The 24,922-nt window shown below is 45.6% G+C and overlaps 1 long non-coding RNA gene across 1 annotated transcript in view; it reads left to right on the top strand.

Annotated features, from left to right (window-relative positions):
- The window catches only part of LOC145506446 (uncharacterized), a 51,887-nt gene extending 27,172 nt beyond the window's left edge, over positions 1–24,715 (top strand). The window contains exon 2 of the long non-coding RNA XR_014053933.1: positions 24,115–24,715. This is a non-coding gene — a long non-coding RNA (uncharacterized LOC145506446). The remainder of the gene's footprint in view (positions 1–24,114) is intronic.
- Positions 24,716–24,922: the final 207 nt, after the last annotated feature.

Genomic DNA, 24,922 nt, shown 5'->3' with positions numbered 1-24,922 from the left:
GGAATTAGGGCACGCGCAGGCTCCTCCAGGGACCTGCCTTTCACAGTGCTATTCCTGCGTCCCTGGATCTCAGATGGCCAGCTGTGTGGAGCTGTTGTCCTGCCCAGGTCAGAAGCATGGCCTCCGTGGTCACAGTGTGGCAGGTGGGTGAGCTGCAGTGAGTCACCAAAGCTGAATAGTGTACACACATCTGATGGTGATGGAGGCGATGCTGATGTGGGGGTGCGGTGGGTGTGGGAAGGTGGTTGATATTGATCAGATCAGTCACCTTTTCCGCAAATCCCCCGGACTAGTCCACACCTTGCACAGATGTGCCTCCAGCTGCTACTAACAGGTGCTGCCAACAGGTGCGTCCTCCTGATTGGTCTTTTGGCCTCTGACTTTCTTCTCTGCTTTCCAGATAAATCTATCTTTTGTCTATCATCTACCTATCAATTTTTGTCATTGTTGCTATTGTTCAGTCACTAAGTTGCGTTCGAATCTTTGCAACCCCATGGACTGTGGCCCAACAGGCTGCTCTGTCCATGGGATTCCCCAGGCAAGAATACTGTAGTGGGTTGCCATTTCCTTATCCAGGAGATCTTCCCAACTTGTGTCTCCCATATTGGGAGGTGGAATCTTTGCCCCTGAGCCACCGGAAGCCCGTCTATCTATTAATCTACCTATCTATGTATCCATCTATCTATCCTATTCCAGGGGTGAAAATATAAAATCTCTTCATGTAGAATAAACCTTAATTCCTTCCCAAACTGAATCCATAGTTACGTTTGTGAAGACTAAGAAGAAAGGAACTCATTTTGCTATTTCCATTACGCCTTACATTCAGATCACTGTGTGATCAGGGCTGAGTCTCTGGTCGGTGAGTGAGGCACCCAGGGTGCAAAATTTAAGGGAGTATTTACTCTCTGGGTCCTGCAAGTTATTCTCCACCTGCCAGGAAAGCAAGGGCACGATGTCAACATGAACACAGAGAGCAGAGGGGAGATGCCAGGGTGCTGGGGAAGCTTGGCAATGCCCCTTGGCTGCACCTTGTAATCTCAGGACATGAAGGTGGAGGAAATCTTTAAGGGGTAAATGTCTGTCCAACCCTATCTGAGCCCTTATAAGATTATGACTTTAGAAACTTGTGATTGCTTTTACCTTGGCTCTCCAGAACTTCAGAACTAGACTTGCAGTCTAGTTAGCACTGTGATAGGAGGTGTTTTGAATTCATTGCCCGATGTCTTGCTGTTGTCAACAGCAACCTCTGAAATAATTAGGCCAATAATGTGGAGATTCTAGAATTCAGCCATCTGGTCAACCTTACTGCTGCTGCCTAGTGCTGTCGCCCATCACTTACCGCCTCCCTGAGTTATGTCATCACCCATGGCTAGGCACTTCTCCTAAAGCACCAGCCCCACTTCATTGAATGAAAAGAGTTGAGAGCACCCCACCAGAGTAGCCAGAGCTTTCACCAACCTTCTTTCATGCAAAGCATTGCTCCCACACCCCACTTCATCCTTCCATCCTTCCCTCCTCTCTAAAGCTGGCCTCTCCATGTGTATCCTGGATTCCATCCCTTCCAACACTCTTGGTAGGAAACCATCTCTACAAATACCACCCCGCCTCCCATCAACTGTCGATATTCCTTCTAGCACAGACTTCACACCAGCAATGTATCCTTCAGTTAAGTCATATTTTAAATTATTATTATAAAAGTAATACATCATCATGGTAAAAAAAAAAAAAATTCACAGAAAGATGCTAAGTGAAGAGTAAAAACCTTTTCCTCTCTCCACCTTGATCCTCATCCCACATTTTACTGATGCCCTCTAAGAGTTTCTGGTTTCGGTTATGCTGCGGCTGTCATTACAATATTAAACAATGTGCTTAGACATCTGTTTCCAAGCCCATCACCCACATGCAGCCGGCACTTCCTCTCTGTCCTGAAAGAGGAGGGAGACAGCAAGAGGGCCCTTCATCCCTCCACCCTCCCTGGCGTTTGTTTTGCCCCATCATCTTCAGTCTCTCTTATCTTCTACAGCCTTAAGTGGTGTATTTCAGATACGAGCTCTCAGCTTTGATGGACCATCTGAAGGACACATAAGCATTTTCAAAATACAGATAAGAGACTTTTCCCTTTTCAGATCAACTAAACACCCATGGCAACTGCACCACAGCATTACATAGGAGTGGCGATTGATTCCCATGAGCAACCAGGGTGGAGAGCTATGGAAAGAGACATTTTTATTCAGTGTCAGGAAACCAAGGTGAAGGGACAATAATGGTAAGTAAAATCACTACGAAGAGCTCTCCCAGATAAGAGAAATAAGATGGAGCCAAGAATAAGAAAACCAAATGTGATTTTTAATAAAGTTAAACAGAGATTTATCATATGACCAAGCGATTCCACGGCTCAGTAGTCACCTAAGAGAAATAAAAAAACACACATTCACATAAAAACCTACACACAGATGCTTATAACAGCTTTATTCATAATGGTCAAAAACTGGAAATGGTGCAAATGGCTATCAACGGGAGAATGGGTAAACAAATTGTGATATAGCTATACAATGGAATATTACCCAGGAGTTAAAAGGAATGAACTGTTTATATGTACAAAAACATGTGTAAATCTCAAAAGTATCATGCTAAGTGCACTAAGCCACACCGAGGGTTATGTTATGGATAATTCTATTTGTATGATATTCTGGAAAAGGCAAACCTACAGTGACCAAAACTAAACCAGTTAGTTGCCAGAAGCTGGGTGTGGGAAGAAAGATTGTTTACAAAGAGGCATAAGGGAAGTTTCTAGAAGAAAAGGAAGCTATGCTCACCACTATGCCACCACCATCACCAATGCCGAGCTTTTAAATGGATGTGCATATTCTACTTGTTGATTGTGGTAGTAGCTACACAACTAAACATTTGTCAAAATTCATCAAACTGCACAATTATAAAGGTAAATTTTACTACTTGAAGATCACACTTCAATAAACTTGATTTTTAAAAGTAACTGTGAATCTTTTCTAATGTGAATACACGGGAATTCGAGCAAGTAAAAATTAACGCTCTAGAAGAACTGCAGCCATAAAAATTTAGACTGAGACATGTTAAAGGAGTAGGTTTATGGTACTGTGTTGAAATCACTCTTTGAGACTCATCCATGTAAGTCTTATGGCTAATTTCTCACTGCAGTTAAATTTTTTAATTTTCCCATATCATGAAAGTGAAAGTGAAAGCGCAAGTTGCTCAGTCGTGTCGGACTCTTTGCGATCCCATGGACTTGACAGTCTATGGAATTCTCCAGGCCAGAATACTGGAGTGGGTAGCCTTTCCCTTCTCCAGAGGATTTTCCCAACCGAGAGATCGAACCCAGGTCTCTCACATTGTAGGTGCATTCTTTACCAGCTGAGTCTCAAGGGAAGCCCAGGAATACTGGAGTGGGTAGCCTATCCCTCTCCAGCAGATCTTACTGACCCAGGAATTGAACCGGGGTCTCCTGCATTGCAGGCAGATTCTTTACCAACTGAGCTACTAGGGAATCCTTCCCATATCATACCAACATTTAAAAAACTCTTTTCTAAGTTATTATACCTTTTGTTGCTGTAGAGTATAATTTTTTCATGCTTTATAATTATAGCAGAGATGGTAAATTTCATGGATATATTTTCAGTGTGGTCACCATATTGAACTAATTTACTACTAATAGACACTATGGCATGCAAATAAAGTTAACTTTTCCCTTGCTTTCCCATATTTATCGATTTTACACTTTTTCATGAAGTTTCTAAAATTTCCAAAACAAAGTTGGGCAGCCTCTATAATAGTTGATATGTAGATATGTTTCTAATTTCGGAGATGAAATGCTATATTCATGTTCATCAGTGCCAGGGTTTTGGATAGATACTGTTACTTAAGGAAGTATTTTTCTATTCAGTTTATGACACACTTTAGAAATAATTCTATATTCAACTTTAACAAACTTTTTTTTTAACCATTAATTAAGATTGTAATATGGCTTTTCTCCTTAGTCTCTAAATTTGATGACTTATAAGAGTAAATTAGTTGACGATGAATCAACTATACCTTCCCAAAGTAAAACCACTATTTTTTTAATATAATTAAAACATGTTAGTTATATTTTGTTCCTTTTTGTTTCTGAGTGATCTGTATTTGTTTCCTGAACACTTTATTTAGCGTTTTTAAATTATTTAATAGATGAGTTATCAGAATTTTTTTCTGGGCTTTCTTTTTCAGGTTTAGCTATCAGAATTGAACTTGTAATACCATTTTGCCCACTCCTCAACACACATTTTTTTCCTTTGAACTTGAATCTTAATTCTAAAATTAAGTACTTTTTCCTATTTCATAATTAAGGCATATTTATTTAAGAAAAAATTAAGTACCAATAAGAAATAATTAAGCAAATATATTGATGATAATGGGATACTGAAGTTACAAATAGATGAAGGAAGCTAAGAGGGATCCTACAGTACTGGACTGGGATTAAAGTATCCATGGGACGTCGTATATGTGGCCGTTCCAGCTCCGCCTTTGAGGGGACGTAGGCAGCAACACCACGCCAGGGATGAGCATCCTCGCACCCGGATGTAGGTGTCCAAGAGCCACTCATTCCTGAAAGGAATCGGAGTCACCTGGAGAAACAGCTTGTATCAGGGCTGGGAGGCTAGAACATCTCATTGTAAGAGCAAGAACAGAAGCACTGAACCCATGGCAGGGATGGGACAAAGGATGTGAACAGATGCCAAGTAGCCGGGACTTCCACTAACAATATAGGGCACAATTTGAGTATCAAAATAAGGAATGACACCAATGCATCATAACCCACTGAGTAAAACAGACAGTCACAAATAAATAAGGATAAGAGAAAGCTCTCCTAAGACTTGAAAGCCAGCTATGAGTGCAGAAGATGAGATGGATTTAGCAAATCACCATTTTTGACAACTACTGTGGGAGAAGGCAATGGCACCCCACTCCAGTACTCTTGCCTGGACAATCCCACGGACGGAGGAGCCTGGTAGGCTGCAGTCCATGGGGTCACGAAGAGTCAGACACGACTGAGCGACTTCACTTTCACTTTTGACTTTCACGCATTGGAGAAGGAAATGGCAACCCACTCCAGTGTTCTTGCCTGGAGAATCCCAGGGACGGCGGAGCCTCATGGGCTGCCGTCTATGGGGTCGCACAGAGTCGGACACGACTGAAGCAACTTAGTAGCAGTAGTAGTAGTACTATAGTGATATTGTTGCCATTTTCTCCTCTGGGAGATCTTCCCAACCCAAGGTTCAAACCCACATCTCCTTCATCTCCTGCACTGGCAAGCATATTCTTTTTTTTTTTTTTTTTTACCACTGAACCATCAGGGAAGCCCATACTATTGCAATAACACATCACCAAAAATCAATGGATCCTAAAAGTGAAAGGTTGAAGTGAGTGAAAGGTTGAAGACAAATAGGATATTTACACATCACTTCCACAAAATACTTATTAACTGCAAAGGGGAAAAAGTAACTTTACAAAAGAGAATCTTGGTAGACATCATGTTAACCCAGTGGTCAGTGTCAAAATCACCAGTAATAGGATGAAACAAAATCATCTGGAACCTGCTGGGATGCAATAGGAAAAACAGAGCATCATGTCTATGATATTCCTGACAAATGTGAATAACCTGAATCTAATCAAGGGGCGCAGCACATGATAGATAGCTTGTAATCTTCAAGAGTGTTTAGATCATGAAAGGCAAAGGAAGATTAAGAATTTTTTCCAGAATGAGGAAAGAGACAATTCGACTATAACTCATGACCTGGGTTGAGTCCTTTTGCTCTAAACGGACATTGTTAAAACAAGTGATAAGACTTGAAAGGAAACTGAGACTAGAAGACTAGTAATGCATTACCTTTAATTTCTTGACTCCATTGGCTGTCCCGTGGGCTGTGCAGGAGAATGACCCTGTTTGCGTGAAACACACGGCGGAGTATTCGCAGGTGACGGGGCACGTGGCTGCAGCGTTTTCTCAAATAATTCAGGGAAAAGGTTCCCCGTGCTAGTCTTGCAACTTTCCTATTGCTTTAAAATTATTTCAAAATAAAACATAAAAGAAAAGACTTAAATTATCGTAATGATTCAACATTGGCAATGTGTATCAAGAATCTTAAAATCCATATATCTTTGACCCAGAAATGCCACTACAGAGGAAAGAGCCTGAGAATGTAATCACAAATGTCTGCAAAGATTTAACTTGAAAGTTGTTCATCCAAGTTATTCATAGGTAAAAAAATGAGAACCAACCTAAACATATTACAATAGGATTTGGGAACATAAATTATGTTAAAACCATGAAATGGAATACTACTGCAACTGTTAAAGAAGATGTTTAGAAAATATTTAATGGCTTGGAAAAATATTTGTGATACATTATGGAGTGGAGAAAGCAGGTTTGAAAGCAGCATATTCAATCCATCCATTATTGAAACAACATAAAAATAAGCACCATGCATGTAGTGTGTATGTGTGCATGTGTGTGTATGACATGTAAAGAGCAAGTTAATCAGACTCTTTACCGTGGGGAACCCTAGGGCCCTCAATGTTCCGATGTGCACTGTAGGTCTCCAAATCCAGGATCAAGTCAGCTGTGTTTCCCAGACATAATTTGACCACAGAACTCTTTCGCTTTCAGGATTTCTGAGCCCTGTTTGGGCACATCTCTGAAAGCACCCAGAACTTCGGAGGTTCACCTTTAGTTTCCTTTCACTTTAATTTCCCAATTTATCCCCAATCCTATGATATTCTACTATGTGTCACTATACACCGCCTCATTATTTTTGAAATGAAAAGTGTAGTGTTATAAATTAATAATCGACAACAAAGATTGGACTCTCCTGCAGGAGGTCCTGGGGATCTTGGGGAAGACCCAAAGGAAGATACGGCCCGTTAAGGATGTCTTGTTACCCTACCTGGACACCCTCTTTCTAGCCAAGGGCTCCCTCTGAGCTGCTGCAGGAGGACGGCTTTGGTGGAGACCTGCTTCTCCCTCATGCACCCTCCCCCACTCCCAACCAAAGCAGTCGGCTCAGAAACACGTCAGTCGGGCAGATGGTCACCACTAGCCAGTGGCACAGAAGCTTCTCCGAAGGGCAGGGAGAGGGGGAACACTTTGCTTAGCTGCTGTTATCTCAGAGAGATCGACCATGCTGGAAGAAAGGCACCCTTTCACAAGCCCCTTGGGATGGAGGCTGACCTGTTACAGGGACCTGCTCTAGTGACAATAGGTGACCATCAAATCCCCCTTCTGATCATGCCACTCAGGTGGGGTTTCTGGGAAAATTAAATGACATGGTGTGCACACGGTACTTAGCCCAGTTCCAGGCGCAGAGTAAGTACACAGTAAATGCTGGTGGTCTCTGGCATCATCGGTAGCCAAGGAGATAAGGGTCTGGAGAGCTGCAAACCCTCCTGTTGTGCTAAGTGGGGTGAGAAGCAAAAACCTTGTCCACAGGGCCTCCCCCTGCCCTTTCTGAGTCAGGAGGGAAGAAAGCACCACAGAGATGGGGATTAAGAAAACTGTTGTACCTATTGACCCTCCTGTCTTGACTGATTTGCCTAGAAGGATATACATAATATTAAAAAGGCTTTATTTTCTCTGATCATCACTGCTTTCAAAGCAGAAAGGGTAACAGGCGGAACTGTGGCCCCTAGTGTTATCCCAGGAACATTCATGTTGCTGTTGTTCAGGCACTCATTCGCGTCCAACTCTTTGTGACCCAATGGACTGCAGCATGCCAGAGCTCCCTGTCCTTTACTGTCAAAGAGTTTGCTCAACTCATATCTATTGGGTTGATGATGCCATCCAACCATCTCATCCTCTGTCACCTCTTTCTTCTCTTGCCCTCAGTCTTTCCTGGCATCAGAGTCTTTTCCAGTAAGTCAGCTGTTTACATCAGGTGGCCAAAGTATTGGAGCTTCAGCATCAGTCCTTCCAATGAATATTCAGGGTTGATTTCCTTTAGGATTGACTGGATTTATCTCCTTGTTGTCCAAGGGACTCTCAAGAGTCTTCTCCAGCCCCACAGTTCAAAAATAAACATTCTCCTATTCTCAGCCTTCTTTATGGTCCAACTCTCACATCTGTACATGACAACAGGAAAAAACATAGCTTCGACTATACAGACATGTGTCAGCAAAGTGATGTCTTTTTTAATATGCTGTCTAGGTTTGTCATAGCTTTCCTTCCAAAGTTGGGTTGGGTGAAAACTGGGCTGCAATTTTGATTAGTTCAGCTCTAGCTTCAAGAGTTCTGAAACAGAGTTGAGACTTCTCCTTCCAGAAAGACCTCAAGATTGTAAGATCCCAAGATGGCAAGACCTAAAGCCTGGGGATCTTAAGACCCCAAGACAGGAAGAGTGTCAATCACATGACACCACCCTCAGCCCTTGAATTTCTCCTGGGTATCTAACACAGCATATGTCCCACATGAGAGAATTACTAGGCTAAGAGAATTTACTTTAGAATTCCTACAGATTCAAACCAAAACCCAAGCCCACTGGATCAACAAGCTTTACCCAATTTCTCCTGGACCTGGAAAGATTGACCTTGACCTTCTCTAGCAGGTTTGCTCTTCTGCTGCCCTGTCCCTAAGTTCAGCAAGTGGCCCTGGACCACCTAGTAGTGGCTGATCCTTCTGGAGTTCATTCTTTAAGAATTTTTGATGTCAGGACTTCCCTGGTGGTCCTGTGGTTAAGTGGTTAAGAATCTGCCTGTCAATCCAGGGGACAGGTTCAATTCCTGGTCCGGGAAGATCCCACATGCCATGGGGCAATTAAGTCTGTGAGCCACAACTACTGAGCATATGTCCTGCAACTTTTGAGCCTATGTGCGCTGGAGCCCATGCTTTGCAACAAGAGAAGCCACTGCAATGAGAAGCTCTCTCACTGCAACGAAGAATAGCTCTGCTCACCACAACTAGAGAAAGCCCGTGCACAGAAACAAAGACCCAGAGCTGCCAAAAATACATAAAGTCATGAATTTTAAAAAATTCACGGTGTCAACAGTTCCAAGATAGCATTTTGGGTTACCCAGTGATCTCTTATTATTGTCAAAGGAGAGATCTTAATGCTTCCTGCTTCAGCTTAATTGCAAGTACAACCCCCAGGACACTGATTCCCCCCCACCCCCCGCCCCAAAGTTACTCATTTTAAATTGAAGGAAAATTGCTTCACAATAGTGTGTTGGCCTCTGCCACACACCAACATGGGTCAGCCATAGGTATACAAGGGCAGGACACTGATTTTTGACTAACACTTACTGGACTTCCCTGGTGGTTCTGCTGCTGCTGCTGCTGCTGCTGCTGCTAAGTCACTTCAGTTGTGTCCGACTGTGCTACCTCATAGACGGCAGCCCACCAGGCTCTGCCATCCCTGGGATTCTCCAGGCAAGAACACTGGAGTGGGTTGCCATTTCCTTCTCCAATGCATAAAAGTGAAAAGTGAAAGGGAAGTCGCTCAGTCATGTCCGACTCTTCGCGACCCCATGGACTGCAGCCTACCAGGCTCCTCTGTCCATGGTATTTTCCAGGCAAGAGTACTGGAGTGGGGTGCCATTGCCTTCTCTGCCTGGTGGTTCAGACAACCAAAAATCTGCTTGCAATGTGGGAGACTTGGGTTCCATCCTTGGGTTGGGAAGATCCCCTGGAGAAGGGCATGGCAACCCACTGCAGTGTTCTTGCTTGGAGAATTGCATGGACAGAGGAGCCTGGTGGGCTACAGTCCATGGACAGAGGAGCCTGGCAGGCTGCAGTCCATGGACAGAGGAGCCTGGCGGGCTACAGTCCATGAACAGAGTAGCCTGGCGGGCTGCAGTCCATGGAGTGACGAAGAGTCAGACTCTGCCAAGTGACTAATACTACTAATACTTCTACTATTAATACCCCCAGGTGCCAGGGATTGACCTAGGCCCTTTTTTCTATATTAACATAATCTTTACAACAACTCTATAAGAAATATATTACTCTGCTTACTCTAAATATGAGCAAATGGAGGTTTAAAGGGTTAAGTGACTCAGGCTGCACAGGAGGCTTGCGAAGACCGAGTCTCTTGCCTGCAAACCCAAGGCTCTTCCTCGCCTGCCTTGGTTTCCCCCCAGAGCAGTCAAGACAAAAGTATACAGAAGGTCAGCTCCCACATGAAGCCAGCAGCCATGAAGATGGGTGCACATGGCCAGTTTCAGGAAAACGGAACAGGATAATAGACCTGGGGGCCTCCAAGAGAAATGTGGAAGGACCCACAGTTAGCAGTTACCAGCCAGTGATGACCCAGGGCCTCACAGGGCCAAGACCAAGCTGGGACAAGTGCAGGCACTAGAGCAAGGAGGGGCTCCATCCTGGGTCCCAGTCCGTCTCAAAGCTGAGGCCAAGGGAGACCGGCCAGCCATTCCCTGAGGCCAGAAGTCCCCATGCCGTGTGAGATGAGTAAGGGATGCCCAGACCGGCACAAGAGCCGTTGAAGGCAAACAGCCACAGCTGGCAGAGGGCCTGTAGGGTATGCAGAGTGTCCTCCTGAGACAGGGCTGTGTTTCAGCAGATAAACAGGGAGCTGCACGACTGGTAATTAAACTGGATTAATGACTACCCACCAGAGGCTCTTGCCCCCAGTAGATGCCTCCCTTTTCGATTAGAGGAAGCTTAGCCCAGGCGGTTGTTTGATATCCATGAACACTCCATACACTGCCAGAGACACATTTCCTAAAGAAAGGATGAGAGGTGAGTTAACACGAGTGGTTCCCACACATGTGCGTTTTTAAACAGAAAAGGATGCCACCGGACATTTGACCTCAAAACTCCACCCTTCAAGCTTGAAAACTAAAGAAGACAATGTAGTACATTTTCACTTGCTAGCGCATTTTTAAAAATGAAGAGGGCATTGACTCATGGTTGGCAAACGTTCTAAAGAGCCTGTCACTCCATCCAGCGCCCCTCCCCCGCCCGGTGACTGAGGGGGAAGTGACAGATGGCATCTGCGTGGACTTCAGCACAGCTTTTGATTCTGTTCCACACGATTTATTCATCAAACCCAAAATAAACAGGCCTCCGCCCCACAGCTTGGAGGTGGCACGCGGCCGGCTTCAGAATTCGCTTATTAATCTTATCAGCAGCCCAGCCTCAGCCGGGGGCTCCCAGGGTGGGGTGTCACACAGACCCAGGCAACAGGGCCTTTGTCTTCCTCTGGGCCTTCAGAGGCATCTCAGAGAGGTTCTGAGGGGTCAGCGGGGAGAGGGAAACCAGGCTCCCCAGAAGGGCTGGCCTGGGAGACATTGTTTCCTGGGGACTGTGTAGGCACTGGCCTGCTTCCAGTCTAAGCCTGGAAAGTGCTTTGGGATGGAGGTCAGCCCAGTCCCAAGCCTGAATCTGGAGGAACGCGGCCGTGTGGGAAGCAGATGCTGCAGGGAGCCATGGAGACCCTGGAGAGGAGGCCACCCCAGCGACCTCATTGCACTATTTCATTGGGTGCAGAATTAAGGGGTTTGGGAGAAAGGAAGGGAGGGAGACTTACCCATGTCCTTTCGGGATGGCTGATTTAACCAGGAATTTCTCCTCCCCAGTTCAGGGGAGGCAGCACCCGACAGACCCAAGAGCCGGCATGGGGTCCAGGAGCAGCTGTGGCTGTTTGGGCACCATGTCGTGTCCAACTCTTTGCGACCCCATGGACTGCAGCATGCCAGGCTTCCCTGTCCTTCACCGTCTCCTAGAGTTTGCCCGAGTTCATGTCCATTGAATCGGTGATGCCATCCAACCATCTCATCCTCCGTCACCCTGTTCTCCTTCTGCCTTCAATCTTTCCCAGCATCAGGGTCTTTTCCAATGAGTCAGTTCTTCACATCAGGTGGCCAAAGTATTGGAGCTTCAGCTTCAGCGTCAGTCCTTCCAATGAATATTTACGACTGATTTCCTTTAGGATGGACTGGTTTGATCTCTTTGCCGTCCAAGGGACTCTCAAGAGTCTTCTCCAGCGCCACAGCTGGAAAACATCAATTCTTCCACGCTCTGCCTTCTTTATTGTCCACCTCACATCCACACACGACTATCGGAAAGACCATAGCCTTGACTATACGGACGTTTGTCAGCAAAGTGATGAGCAAAGGGAGGCCAAATCACACCCCAAACCTCTTCCCCCAACACAGAAGTCGTGATTTTAGAGATATAAGAAGGGGCAAGGCAGACCCCAGGCAGTGGGTCTGCTTGGTCATTCATTAATTCATTCAGCCATTAATTCATTCCACCTGTACCTCTGGCCCTGAGAAGGTCTAGGGTTGATCGGCTAAGCTTTCCTGCAGGGTCTCAGATGCACCTGTCCAGAGAGTGAGTGCAGACAGGCGAGGACATTGACAAAGCAAGCCCAGAGGGAGACAAAGACCTCGAAACGGTCAGCGGCTCCCCAGCTCCGGCTGGTGGTAGCCATGGGGTAAGAGCTCAGTGTCTGCCCAGAGTCATCATCCTTACAGGGAAGCCTGAAAACAAGCTTGCCTGTAAAGTCCAGGGAGCATCAGTCATTAAACGCTGGCCCAAACCACACGACTCCATGAGCTTGGTTTAGACTATGTATGTGGTCAGTTTGCAACTCCCACCCTGCAGGCCCTGGGGTTGCCTGGCCCACCTTGGGCACAGATTCCTGGCATCCTACTTCACCTCGGTCCCAGATTACAGGTCACAGGTCACAGGCATCAATCCCCTGGAACACAGGATGAATGGAGACCCACACAATGGAAATGGGGAGGATGTTCGGACAATTGACCACTGAGAGGGGAAAAAAAATGTCTCCCTAGAGTGAGAGAAGAGTCACACACAAGGAGAAACACTAACTGAATCTGAAGTTTACTGGGAAGACACATCCTTTGTTTCCAGCTCATGCAGGGCCCAGGACCCCTGCCCTCCTGCCACCCCTACTTCTCTGTGTCCTGGGACAGCCCCTCCTCCTCTATCCAGATTTTATTTTAATGTTTACGTTTTTATTGGAGTACAGTTGATTTACAATGTCGTGCTAGTTCGGCTGTACAGCAAAGTGATTCAGTTTTGCTTACATATGTATGTTGTTTTTGTTCAGTTGTTGTGTCTGACTCTTTTTGACCCCATGAACTACAGCACGCCAGGCCTCCCCGTCCATCACCAACTCTCAGAGTTTACTCAAGCTCATGTCCATTGAGTCAGTGATGCCATCCAACCATCTCATCCTCTGTTGTCCCCTTCTCCTCTTGCCCTCAATCTTTCCCAGCACCAAGGTCTTTTCCAATGAGTTGGTTCTTTGCACCAAAGAAGAACCAGTGGCCAAAGTATTGGAGCTCCAGCTTCAGCATCAGTCCTTGCAATGAATATTCAGGGCTGATTTCCTTTAGGATTGACTGGTATATATATATATCTTCCTTTTCAGAATCTCTGCCCTTGTGGGTTATTACAGGATATTAAATATGTTTCCCTGTGCCATACAGGCAGTCTTTGCTATTTATCTGTTTTATATATTGTTGTTGTTCAGGAGTATCTGACTTTTTTACGACCCCTTGGACTGTAGCACACCAGGCCTCCCTGTCTCTCACCATCTCCTGGAGTTCACCCAAGTTCAGGTCCATTGAATTGGTGACATGATGGTTGGCCCTCCAACCATCTCATCCTCTACCGCCCTCTTCTCCTTTATACTGTAGTCTGTATTTCTTTCCAACCTTAAATCGGAGATTTAAAATGTACCATCTGAAGCATGCTGCCCCAATTTTTTGGACCCCCAAGGAACCAACTCATTGGAGAACACCCTGATGGTTTTCTCTGAAAGACTGAAGCAAAAGGTGAAGGGGGTGGCAGAGGATGAGATGGTTGGATGGGATCACTGACTCAATGGACATGATTTGAGCAAGCTCCGGGAGATAGTGGAAGACAGGGGAGCCTGGCGTGCTGCAGTCCATGGGGTCTCAAAGAGTGGGACACGACTGAGCGACTGAACAGCCAAGATAAAGACACCGGTCCTCACCTGCTCTCCGCCCCTGTGTGTTTTGGGTCCCACCATATTCTCTCCTTCCTTCACCATAGGGGCCAGGCTCTTTCACAAGCTCTCCTTGCTCCTGGGAATCCCAGCTCCTTCCTGCCTCACACTAATCATCCTAGAAGTCTCCGTGTGAACATCCCTTCCTAGGAAGCCTTTCCTGCCCCGTTATTACTTTCCAAGCTCGCCTTCCTTCCCTCAAGTCACTTCCCACAATTGTACCCAAACTGCAACCTGTGTGATCGGACTGTTTACCTTCCTGCTGGGCTGGGGAGGCCCTGTGGGCAGGGAGCTCCCTGCCTATTCACCACCAAACCACCAGCCCTGTTCCTAAGTACCCATGGAGTAGAAAAGTGTCAAATAAAACTATTGTGTAGAAAATACCAGTGGTTTTCATTGACTTCATGCTAAATCGTCAGGTGGATCTTGATGCAGGCAGTGTTAGAATTGCGGGGTCCCCATCAAAGCAGGTCCTGTGACACTGCCCTGGCAACAGCCAGGTCAGAGCTGGGACACTCTAGTTGGGCAATTGTTTTGTTCTTTTTGTTGATACTATTTGAAATATAATAGGTAGACTGGAAAAGTTCTATCTTCTGGAGGAGCAACACAATTCAATTCTTTTTATTTTCTTTGTAGGTTTTAAAATTTTATTTGCGTGCAATTTTTAAATATTACACTCCATTTACAGTCATTACAGAATATTGGCTATATTCCCTGTGTTGTATAATACATCCTTGAGCCCACCTTACACCCAATAGTTTGTACCTCCACTCCCCCACCTTTATATTGCCCCACTCACTGGTAACCACTGGATTGTTCTTTATATTTGTGAGTCCTTTTCTTTTTTGTTATATTCACTAGTTTGTTGTATTTTTTAGATTCCACCTAAGTGATATCATACTATTTGTCTTTCTCTGCCTGACTTATTTCACTTTAGTATAATGGTCTCCAAGTCCATCCATATTGCTGCAAATGGCAAAACTTCGTTGTTGTTTTTTCTTGTTGTTATGGCCGAGTGGTATTCCATGTATATATATAGATCACATCCTCTTTATCCATTCATCTTATGATGGACACTTAGGTTGCTTCTGTAGGTTGGCAATTGTAAATAATGCTGGAGTTACTGGGGTACATGTCTCTTTCCGAATTAGTCTTTCTGTTGTGGGTTTTTTTTAATACATACCCAGGAGTGGAATTGCTGGGTCATAGGGCAGCTGTCTTTTTAGTTTTTTGAGAAACCTCCCTACTATTATCCATAGTAGCTGCACCAACTTTCATTCCCACCAAGAGTACAGAGTTCTCTGTTCTTCTCATCCTCACCAGCATTTATTATTTATACTCGCTACTCTGATGGCCATTCTGACAAGTTGAGATAATGCCTTATTATAGTTTCGATCTGTACGGCTCTGTTGTTATTTGCTCTAAGGTGTCTGGGGCCCTGGTTCTCTTTACCCTCACACTCTGTCTGGCCTACAGTCCATGTTCCCTGGAGAATTCGGTGGCAGGCAAGCCTCGGATGAGAAGCCACGGGGCCTGGGCGGGACGTGCCAGCCTGCGCAGTGGCTGCACCCGGAGCCCTCATGACACTGGAGGCCCACAAGGCGCCCCCCTGTCCTCCAGCTCCCTGAGCAAAGCAGGGGAAGGGGTGGCTGACCTCCTCCTGAGCGACCTGTCCAGGTGCTTCCCAGTCTTAAGCTCCTGTGACTTTCAAATATCTTGGGCTCAATGGTCAGGACTCCAAAGAGGGATCAGGGGTGGGTGGGAATGCTCACAGCCTCACAGCCAGGATCAAGGAAGGTCTGGGAATCGGAGAGAAAACAGCCGACTAAGGGAAAAGGCCTGGGAGGTTGGGAGGCCCTGCTGGGACCCTGGTCAAGAGGAAAGGAAGCTCAGGGAAATTATTTAATGCCGGCATTTCCTAAGCATGACGGTTTGCTTCTTTGAAAGGCCCCCAGGGCCAAATCCCTTGCATCATTCGGCATCATAAAGTGGGGAGGGAGCTTGCAGGGGCATCTGCTCTGCTCACGATGATGATGCTCGGAGGCCTGTCCCCCTCAGCCCTGTCTCTAGAACTGGGATGCGGGGGTTGACATTCGGAAAGGCAGACTCAACCTGGAGAATCTAACCCCCAGTGCAGGAGAGACGACCAAGGGCTCCATGAACCCCAGGTCCCCACTGGGCTCCCCTTGCTTGTGGCCTGGAAAGTGTTAGTCACTCAGTTGTATCTGACTTTTTGCGACACCTTGGACTGTACTCCCCCAGGCTCCTCTGTCCATGGAATTCTCCAGGCAAGAATACTGGAATGGATAGCCATTTCCTTCTCCAGGGGATCTTCCCGACCCAGGGATCGAACCTGAGTCTCCTGCCTTACAGGCAGATTCTTTACCCACCAAGCAGGGCTCCAGAACATCCATTCCAGCAGTGCCCACCGGAGTGGGCCGGGCATGTCACCATCCTCCCTAAGCTATGTTTTTCCTGGAAGGAGAATAAGGAGGCCAGCCTACCTGTCCCCCAGCTGCTCTGAAGAATCGGTGGGGTACTGAGCGTAACTGTAAAACCATAATACTTCCCAGCATCAGACCAGATGAGGCCATGTGGCAGCACTGTTCCCAGCTGTAGACACAGACCGAAAAAGCGCTAACACCCTCCTCTCTCAATGGGCCGCTGCTCTACGCTTTGAGCTTAGAAAAGTATCAGCCAGCTTGATTTCCAGATCGCAAAACAGTGCGGAAATAATCAATGATTTTCCTTTTTTGTGACACAATAGGTTTCTTCAAAGCAAATTAAGTGATTTCTTTTCATATTTGAAGAAATTGAAAGGAATCTTTGGTATTGGGCTCATTGTAATAAAGACCCAAAGAGAAGATGAGATTGAAAAGGCCAAAAACAAAAAATAAAAACAGCAGTGAGAAAAAGATGGATTGACAGCTACTGAGGTCCCCGCGACAGCCCCGGCCTGGAATGTGGCCGGCCAGGTGAAGGGGTCCGCAGGTAACAAGGCCCTAACTTCAAGGTGAACCCAAAAGGCCCTCCAAGGTCAGCCGCACACTCAGGGTCCCCCTGGGGTGCCAGTCACTTTTGTGAATTCCCTCGAAATAGTACGGTTAGAGAACTCCAAGTGAGGAGCATCTGAAACCAATTACAGACTCTGCCAGTTATTTAGGACTTGTGATGTCTCATCCAGCACATTCCTTCCTAAGTCTGTAGGCACCAAGGGTCTAGGTGGCACGTTTCAGCTGGCCACACCCCAGGACCTCCTATATCAGGTAAAATGAGAACGTCAGGGGTGAGGACGCTCTCCAGTCAAGCTCTATTTGCAGTAACAGTCCTTCGAAGGAAGCAGCTGCTCTGGCCTTCCAGCCGACAGAGATGTCACTTACTGCAAAACCACAGCAGCACGTTGAGATGCGAGTTAGTATGTGTCTCAGAACAGAGGAAACCCACATAAGCAGTTGGGGCTTTCTTGTTTCAGCTGAATTTTCTCTTCACTAGAAAACCCTTTATTATGGTTGGTGCAAGAAGATAGCAACCAAGGTTCAGCACGTCCGGGGATCCTAGAATCAGCTCCATCATAGAGAAAGCTGGTCCTGTCCCTTCCCTTCACGGTCCCTCATCTAGAAAAGCAAGGACCTCCCTTTGACCTCAGTTTCTCAGATGGATGCTGGCCCGTTGTACCAGCACAGCTCTTCTCCTGAATCACTGCCTTCTTCTGGCCAAATTTCTTCCTTCATTTTTATTTATTTCCTTATTTTGGGCTGTGCTGTATTTTCATCGCTGCGAGGGCTTTTCTCTAGTTGCAGCAAGTGGGGGCTCGTCTCAGGCCTCTCACTGTGGTGGCTTCTCTTTTTGCAGAGCACAGGTTCTGTAGCTGTGGTTCTCGGGCTTAGCTCCCCTTGGCACATGGGATCTTCCCAGATCAGGGATTGAAACTGTGTCTCCTGCATTGGCAGGTGGATTCTTCACCACTGAGCCACCAGGGAAGTCTCCTTTCCTTCATTTTATGCATCAACTTTCTTTTCATTGTATCTTTGAAGAGACAGGTTTCTGCCTTGCTTCATCTTCACATATTTCCAAGAAACAAGACTGAGACCTGCCTTTCCCTTTTATAACCCGAGGGACACTCTCACTATTTGACATTCTTTGTCCCCTAAGAATAATTTAGGGGAGCCCAGCACAGCTGATCTTAATAAAAGAACCAGGGAAACAATATTCCAAACAAACGCACATCAGTCGTCTCCAACAAAGGAGCAGATTCTGTGGTCCAGAGGTCTTCCAGGATGGCCACCTCTCTCACTGGCCTGGGGAGCTGGCAGGATTGGACACACAGCACTCAATCTTGATGGCGAGAGCTACCATAGGAATAAGGCAGAGCCCCTTGGTGGCTCAGCTGGTAAAGAATCCGCCTGCAATGCGGGAGACCTGGGTTCAATCCCTGGGTTGAGAAATCCCCTGGAGGAGGGCATGGCAACCCATTCCAGTATGCTTGCCTGGAGAATTCCATGGACAAAGGAGCCTGGGGGTGGGGGTAGGGACTACAGTCCATAGTGTCACAAAAAGTTGGACAGGACTGAGCGACTTTCACTTTCACTTTCCTGCAAGCTGGGACCTCCCTGGATTCGGAGCTCTGCCTGTGAGTCGGGCCCCTGACACATGGTTTGCTTTGACCCAGCAACACTTACCTGCAAGCTTGAACAATTCACTCACAGGACACAGGCGCACTGGTGCAAACTGAAGAGGCGATGCCAACCGGAGTCAGAAAGAGTAATCTTTCTCCTTTTCCCTTTAGATCCAGGGCTGTTAGGGTCCTGAGCATCCTGGCCTTTAAGGCACTCAGAGATGCTACCTGCTATGCATAATTGCTTTACGGAGGGTACGGTTTGGAGGAGTTACTAAAATGCATTGATTTAGAAAGACGCAAACTCCTGATAGTGGTAAAGAATCTACCTGCCAATGGAGAAGACATAAGTGACATGGGTTGGATCCCTGGGTCAGGAAGATCCCCTGGAGGAGGGTGTGGCAACCCACTCCAGTATTCTTACTTGAAGAATCCCTGTGGACAGAGCAGACCAGCGGGCTACAGTTCATAGTGTCGCAAAGAGTAGGACACGACTGAAGCAACTTAGTACCCACACGCGCAAACTCCTGATCATAATTTTGTGAATTTTGCACTTCAGTTTTAGATCCAAAATAAAGTTATCTTGGGGTATATACTTCCAACAATCAGCTCCCAACAGTTCTGCCTTCCAGTGACATTGTATCCGAGAGGAGCGCCATTCCACAAGCTTAGGGAAACTTGTTCCTCCCTTCCAGGCTCTCCTTAGCACCATACTCTCTGCCAACAGCCTTCCTTGTTAGCTGGAACTTGTCAGCTGGCAGTTGTTAGCTCCATGGTAATTAACCTCCTCCAGGGCATCTTAGGTGGCCACCAAATGTCAAGAAACTCTAACCTTGCGCTTTTTTTTTTAAGTCATTTTATTATTCTAGGAGGGCTTCCCTGATGGTCCAGTGGTAAAGAATCTGCCTGCCAACGCAGGAGACGTGGGTTTGATCTCTGGGTCAGGAAGATCCCCGGAGGAGAAAATGGCTACCCACTCCAGTATTCTTGCCTGGAGAATTCCATGGGTGGAGGAACTTGGTGTGCTGCAGTCCATGGGGTCACAAAAGAGTCGGACACAACTTAGCAACTAAACAACAACAGCAACATTATTCAGGAAGAATAAAAATGTGTATCGCCAAAATCTAACAGTAATCCAAGTAACCCGCAGTGGCCAGGAGTCAGTGTGAGCCTCTGAAATCTCTGATTATGAAATTGTACATCAATATAGCCAAGTGAATCTATTTTCCAGAATCAGTTCTTCGGAAGACGATTCATAAAGTTTTATAAGCCTGACTTAGAGACAAGCAGAGGGAAAGTCACAAGGAGCTAAATAGCAACGGAAATTTGCACTAATGTATTTCTTTAAATCCTCTACAAACTTTGAAGATGTTATCCGGTGACCTAAGAATGATACTTGGGGATAATCTTGAAACAACAAATGTCTATGCCCTGAACTGAAGCATATGTTGATTTACCCCTTTGGTGATAATATCTATGAATTCTGTAAATCATTCACATTCTTATAGCTATTATGTTGTAATAGACCACCCAGCTTGATGAATACAAGGTTTTAGCTGGAGGAAAAATAACAATTGTGGTTGGAGGCTAAATTCCATTCCAGAAGCTCAGAGCTGAGGACTGTCTTCCCCAAGTAGGGTGGATACTTATTAGTGGGGGAGGGAGAGTCTTGGACAGCAGCAGGTCTCCTGCATCCAGGCACCCTTGGCAATGACACCAGTAGCTTCCCCATCCCCCAGGCTTGTGTGAATGCTCCATTCATCCTTATTCTTCCAGGCAATTGGCCAAAGTTCATTGCTGAGTAGGAATCTGGGGCAAACACCAAAGGAATATACTTAAAGCAAATAACTCAGAAAAAACTCAACAAGCGGCAACTTTCTGCAGTTGCACTGTGCTTTTGTGTTTTTCCTTTTTTTCCCCAGAATGAAGGGATTTCCCCATTTTTGCATCTTTGACCATATTGTGTTTTGTTCTACTGTTTTTGGCACAAACAGAGGAATCCAGGGTCTCATTAACTCACTGATAAATGCACGAGGCCCTTCTCCTTTGTCTGCTGGCCAAGGGGGCTGTTCTGAGGGCTCGGGTGCTGATTCAAGCCTCTGCCATGGTCATTCTGTCCCGGAGATGGTCAGCAACTTCATATTTGTGGTCAGAATGAAGCGCTTAAGAACCGTCTGTAGCTAATGAAGTGCAGCTGACACACAGAAGCATTTGTGAATGGGAAGGATCTGTGGTTTTTTCAAAGCAATTTTGAAATGTGAAAACATTGCAAGTATTAGGTGCTTTCTGGGACAATGTGGGGAGCGAATCTGGTAGCATGGGATTCTTTCACGTAGCTGAGGAAGTCAAGGTACTATAATTAAGTGATCTGAAACAAATTAAAAACCAGAGCTGCAGAGGGCAAAAAACAATGAGAGAATCCTCAGCTCTCAGGACTTCAGCAAAAAATCTGCATTTTAAAACCATGACAGAAATGAGAAGGGGCAGGAATGGTGACCCAATAGGCAGGGTCAGAGTCGCAAACTGTGAACCCAGGTTGAAGCTCGGTTTTCCCCTGTCTTTGCCCATGAACTTGGGTCTTTATAGTTGAATAGAGCTTTTAAAGAACTGGGTGTGTGTCCCCCAACAGAGCTGGGATGAAGATAAATCTCCTCCTTTCTGCTGATGACACAGTTTTATGACCATGAACTAAGAATGACCTCAAAAGATCCAACTGCAACCAAGAAGAACTTCTCAAGTTGAATTACTCCAGACCCTAAGGTCACTCACTGTCTTTGCAGACACTCGTCAAAACCCAATGATCGTCGCTCAATAAGTTCACAGGCAATTCAACATGTCCAAGTCAGTTATCCCCATGAGTTCCCAACATCCTCAGCTGTTTCAACACATGGAAGAGAAAGGATCTCCAAGCTCTCCTGGGCCCTTCAAAGTCAAGGAGTGGGTTACACTATCTCTGAAGACATTTCAGGCCTTCACAGTCTCTGTTGTTGGTCAGTAGCTCAGTCGTGTCTGACTCTTTGAGATCCCATGGACTGCAGCATGCCAACCTTCCCTGTCCTTCACTGTCTCTTGGAGTTTGCTTAAACTCATGTCCATTGAGTCGGTGATGCCATCAAATCGTCTCATTCTCTGTCTAAGCTCTTATTAAAGACCAGATCTAAAGTTAGAGCAATTCCAAAGATGAGGAAAATCTTAGATTCTGCCTGGCACCGCCTTCCCCAGCTTGAGGACAGCAAATTCCTTCTCAGAGTTGGGAGGAGGGGATCAGTCCTGTGCCCCCACCCCACCCCACCCCACCCCAGACCCTGGATTCCCAAGGGCCTGGGCCTGCTGTCCACCATCCACGTGGAGCTGCACATCTCTGATCCAAACAAGTCCCAGCCGGACGGGAGGATGTCTTGGATTGGACCCATGTTTTGCTTCCTTTCTCCTGCTCCTCTCCCATTCTTTCTTTGCATTCAGTTAGAATATCTTTATTCTTAGATTGGAAAAATCTTTGCATTGAGTTAAGAGTATCATAGGTTACATACTTGGACCACATAAATCTCACCTTGTCCAGAATCCTATTTACTGAGTTAACTTCTTACTGTGCTCCGGCCTTTTATCAAGGTTTACACAAAGAAAAAAAGAGTCATAAGGAAACAGCACTTGGGTTTCTTATAAAAACACTGTTTACACCTCTTCTCATTATGTTATCTGATGTTTTCTCACAGTTGAAGTCCAGGTCAATTTTTATTTTAATAACTCACAGACAGGAAACCTTTAGTCAACCCTGAGGAATTGAAATACTTCCTATTTTCTGATCATGAAACTGTGACATAACTTTTCCCCATTTCCCCCTGTCTCCTCTGGGATGCTCAAAACTAACTTAATGTTTACTCCAACTGTATTGCCCATTCTCCTGTACCTGCTTTCTTCTTCCTCTTTCTGGTTCCTACTCTCTGTTTTGCTATATGGTTAATTGGGAGAGGGGATATAGGCCCTATATCATACCCCATCTGTTTTGAAAACAGATAATGCATCTTTTTAAAAAATTTACTGAAACATAACCAATTTATAATATTGTGTTAGTTTCAAGTGTACAGCAAAGTGATTCAGTTTTACATATATGTGTGTGTGTGTGTGTGTGTGTGTACTATTGCCGGGAGAAATATCAATAACCTCAGATATGCGGATGACACCACTCTTATGGCAGAAAGTGAAGAAGAACTAAAGAGCCTCTTGATGAAGGTGAAAGAAGAGAGTGCAAAAGTTGGCTTAAAGCTCAACGTTCAGAAAACTAAGATCATGGCATCTGGTCCCATCACTTCATGGGAAATAGATGGGAAAACAGTGGAAACAGTGTCAGACTTTATTTTTTTGGGCTCCAGAATCACTGCTGATGGTGACTGCAGCCATGAAATTAAAAGACGCTTACTCCTTGGAAGGAAGGTTATGGCCAACCTAGATAGCATATTTAAAAGCAGAGACATTACTTTGCCAACAAAAGTCCGTCTAGTCAAGGCTATGGTTTTTCCAGTGGTCATGTATGGATATGAGAGTTGGACGTTGAAGAAAGCTGAGCGCCGAAGAATTGATGCTTTTGAACTGTGGTGTTGGAGAAGACTCTTGAGAGTCCCTTGGATTGCAAGGAGATCCAATCAATCCATCCTAAAAGCGATCAATCCTGGGTGTTCATTGGAAGGTCTGATGTTGAAGCTGAAACTCCAATACTTTGGCCACCTCATGCGAAGGGTTGACTCATTGGAAAAGACCCTAATGCTGGGTAGGATTGGGGGCGGGAGGAAAAGGGGACGACAGAGGATGAGATGGTGGATGGCATCACCGACTCGATGGACATGGGTTTGGGTAGACTCTGGGAGTTGGTGATGGGCAGAGGGGCCTGGCGTGCTGCAATTCATGGGGTCACAAAGAGTCAGACGCGACTGAGCGACTAAACTGAAACTGAAACTGAAACTTTTTCATATTCTTGTCCATTCTAGGTTATTAGAAGATGCTAGGCTTTGTTCCCTATGCTATACAGCAAGTCCGTATTGGTTTCCTATTTTATATACAGTAGTGTATATATTTAAATCTGAAACTCCTAATTCATCCTTCCCATCTCTTCCCTCTTGGGTACCCATAAGTTTGTTTTCTATGTCTGTTAGTCTATTTCTGTTTTGTAAATAAGTTCATTTGTATCATGTTTTTAAATTCCACAAATAAGTGACATCATATGATATTTGTCTTTCTCTTTTACTTCACTTAGTATGATAATCTCTAGGTCATCCATGTTACTTTAAAGAGCATTATTTCATTCTTTATTTATGACTGAACAGTATTCCACTGTGTACGTAGACCACACCTTCCTTATCAACATATCAACTCCTTCATCTGTCAATGGACAGTAGGCTGCTTTCCTGTCTTGACTATTGTAAATAGTGCTGCTATGAACATAGGGGCACATATATCTTCATTAATTACAGTTTTCCTCTTTTCCAGATGTATTCCCAGGAGTGGGATTACTGGATCATATGGTGACTTTATGAACCTCCGTCCCGCTCTCCACAGTGGCTGCATAATTTTTGCATCTTTAAAGTAACTGGTGAGAGAGGGCCACGTGAGTTGGAGGAGGAGACCCCACTCAGGCCTCTCCTCCAGGGGGTCTGCTGTCGGCTCAACCAGAGGGAAAGAGCTCTGCTGGCGTAACTGTTCACTTTCTTCATCACGTATGCCTGAAGCATATCCAGGATCATGTTTATTCCTTAAGCTAAATTCATGCTGGAGCTCATGAGTGTATGTGTGCTTCTAGAACCTCCTGAGTCAGTGACCCAGGCTGCTTCTGGCTGCAGTGACTCCTGCATACACCCCATGCACGCTGTGCCTCCTCTCCCAGTGGTTTGCAGACCTTCAAACAGACAGGCAGGACTCTGCAGCGGCTTCCTGGCAACAGCACTCACTCAAATGCCATGACCAGTTCTTGCCTGCAGTAGAAGACCAGCCTTTGGAGCCACATTGCTATTCTTCTGTGAGATACTGACATTTTTTTACCCTTAAAATATTACTGTTCACAAATTCCATTAAAGCAATTGCATTCTTAGCAGATTATGGAATGTCTTGGATGTAACTAAATTCATTGAAAGTCTTTTTCAAAGAAAAATTCAGGAGAAAAATGGAATCAGTTCCTAAAATAACCTCTACTAAGATTCCAGGAAGGTACGCATGAAGGCTCCCCTAGGAAGTGAGGGGTGTAGGGGTGGGAGGCAGGCGGAGGAAACAGAAAACCTTATCATGAGCAGAAAACCACCCT

This window comes from Giraffa tippelskirchi, chromosome 5 (assembly GCF_054371585.1).
Source record: "Giraffa tippelskirchi isolate mGirTip1 chromosome 5, T2T-mGirTip1v1.2.pri, whole genome shotgun sequence".
NCBI classification, from domain to species: domain Eukaryota; kingdom Metazoa; phylum Chordata; class Mammalia; order Artiodactyla; family Giraffidae; genus Giraffa; species Giraffa tippelskirchi.
Note: the sequence above shows the minus strand (reverse complement) of the source record. Positions and strands in the feature narration are given on the sequence as shown.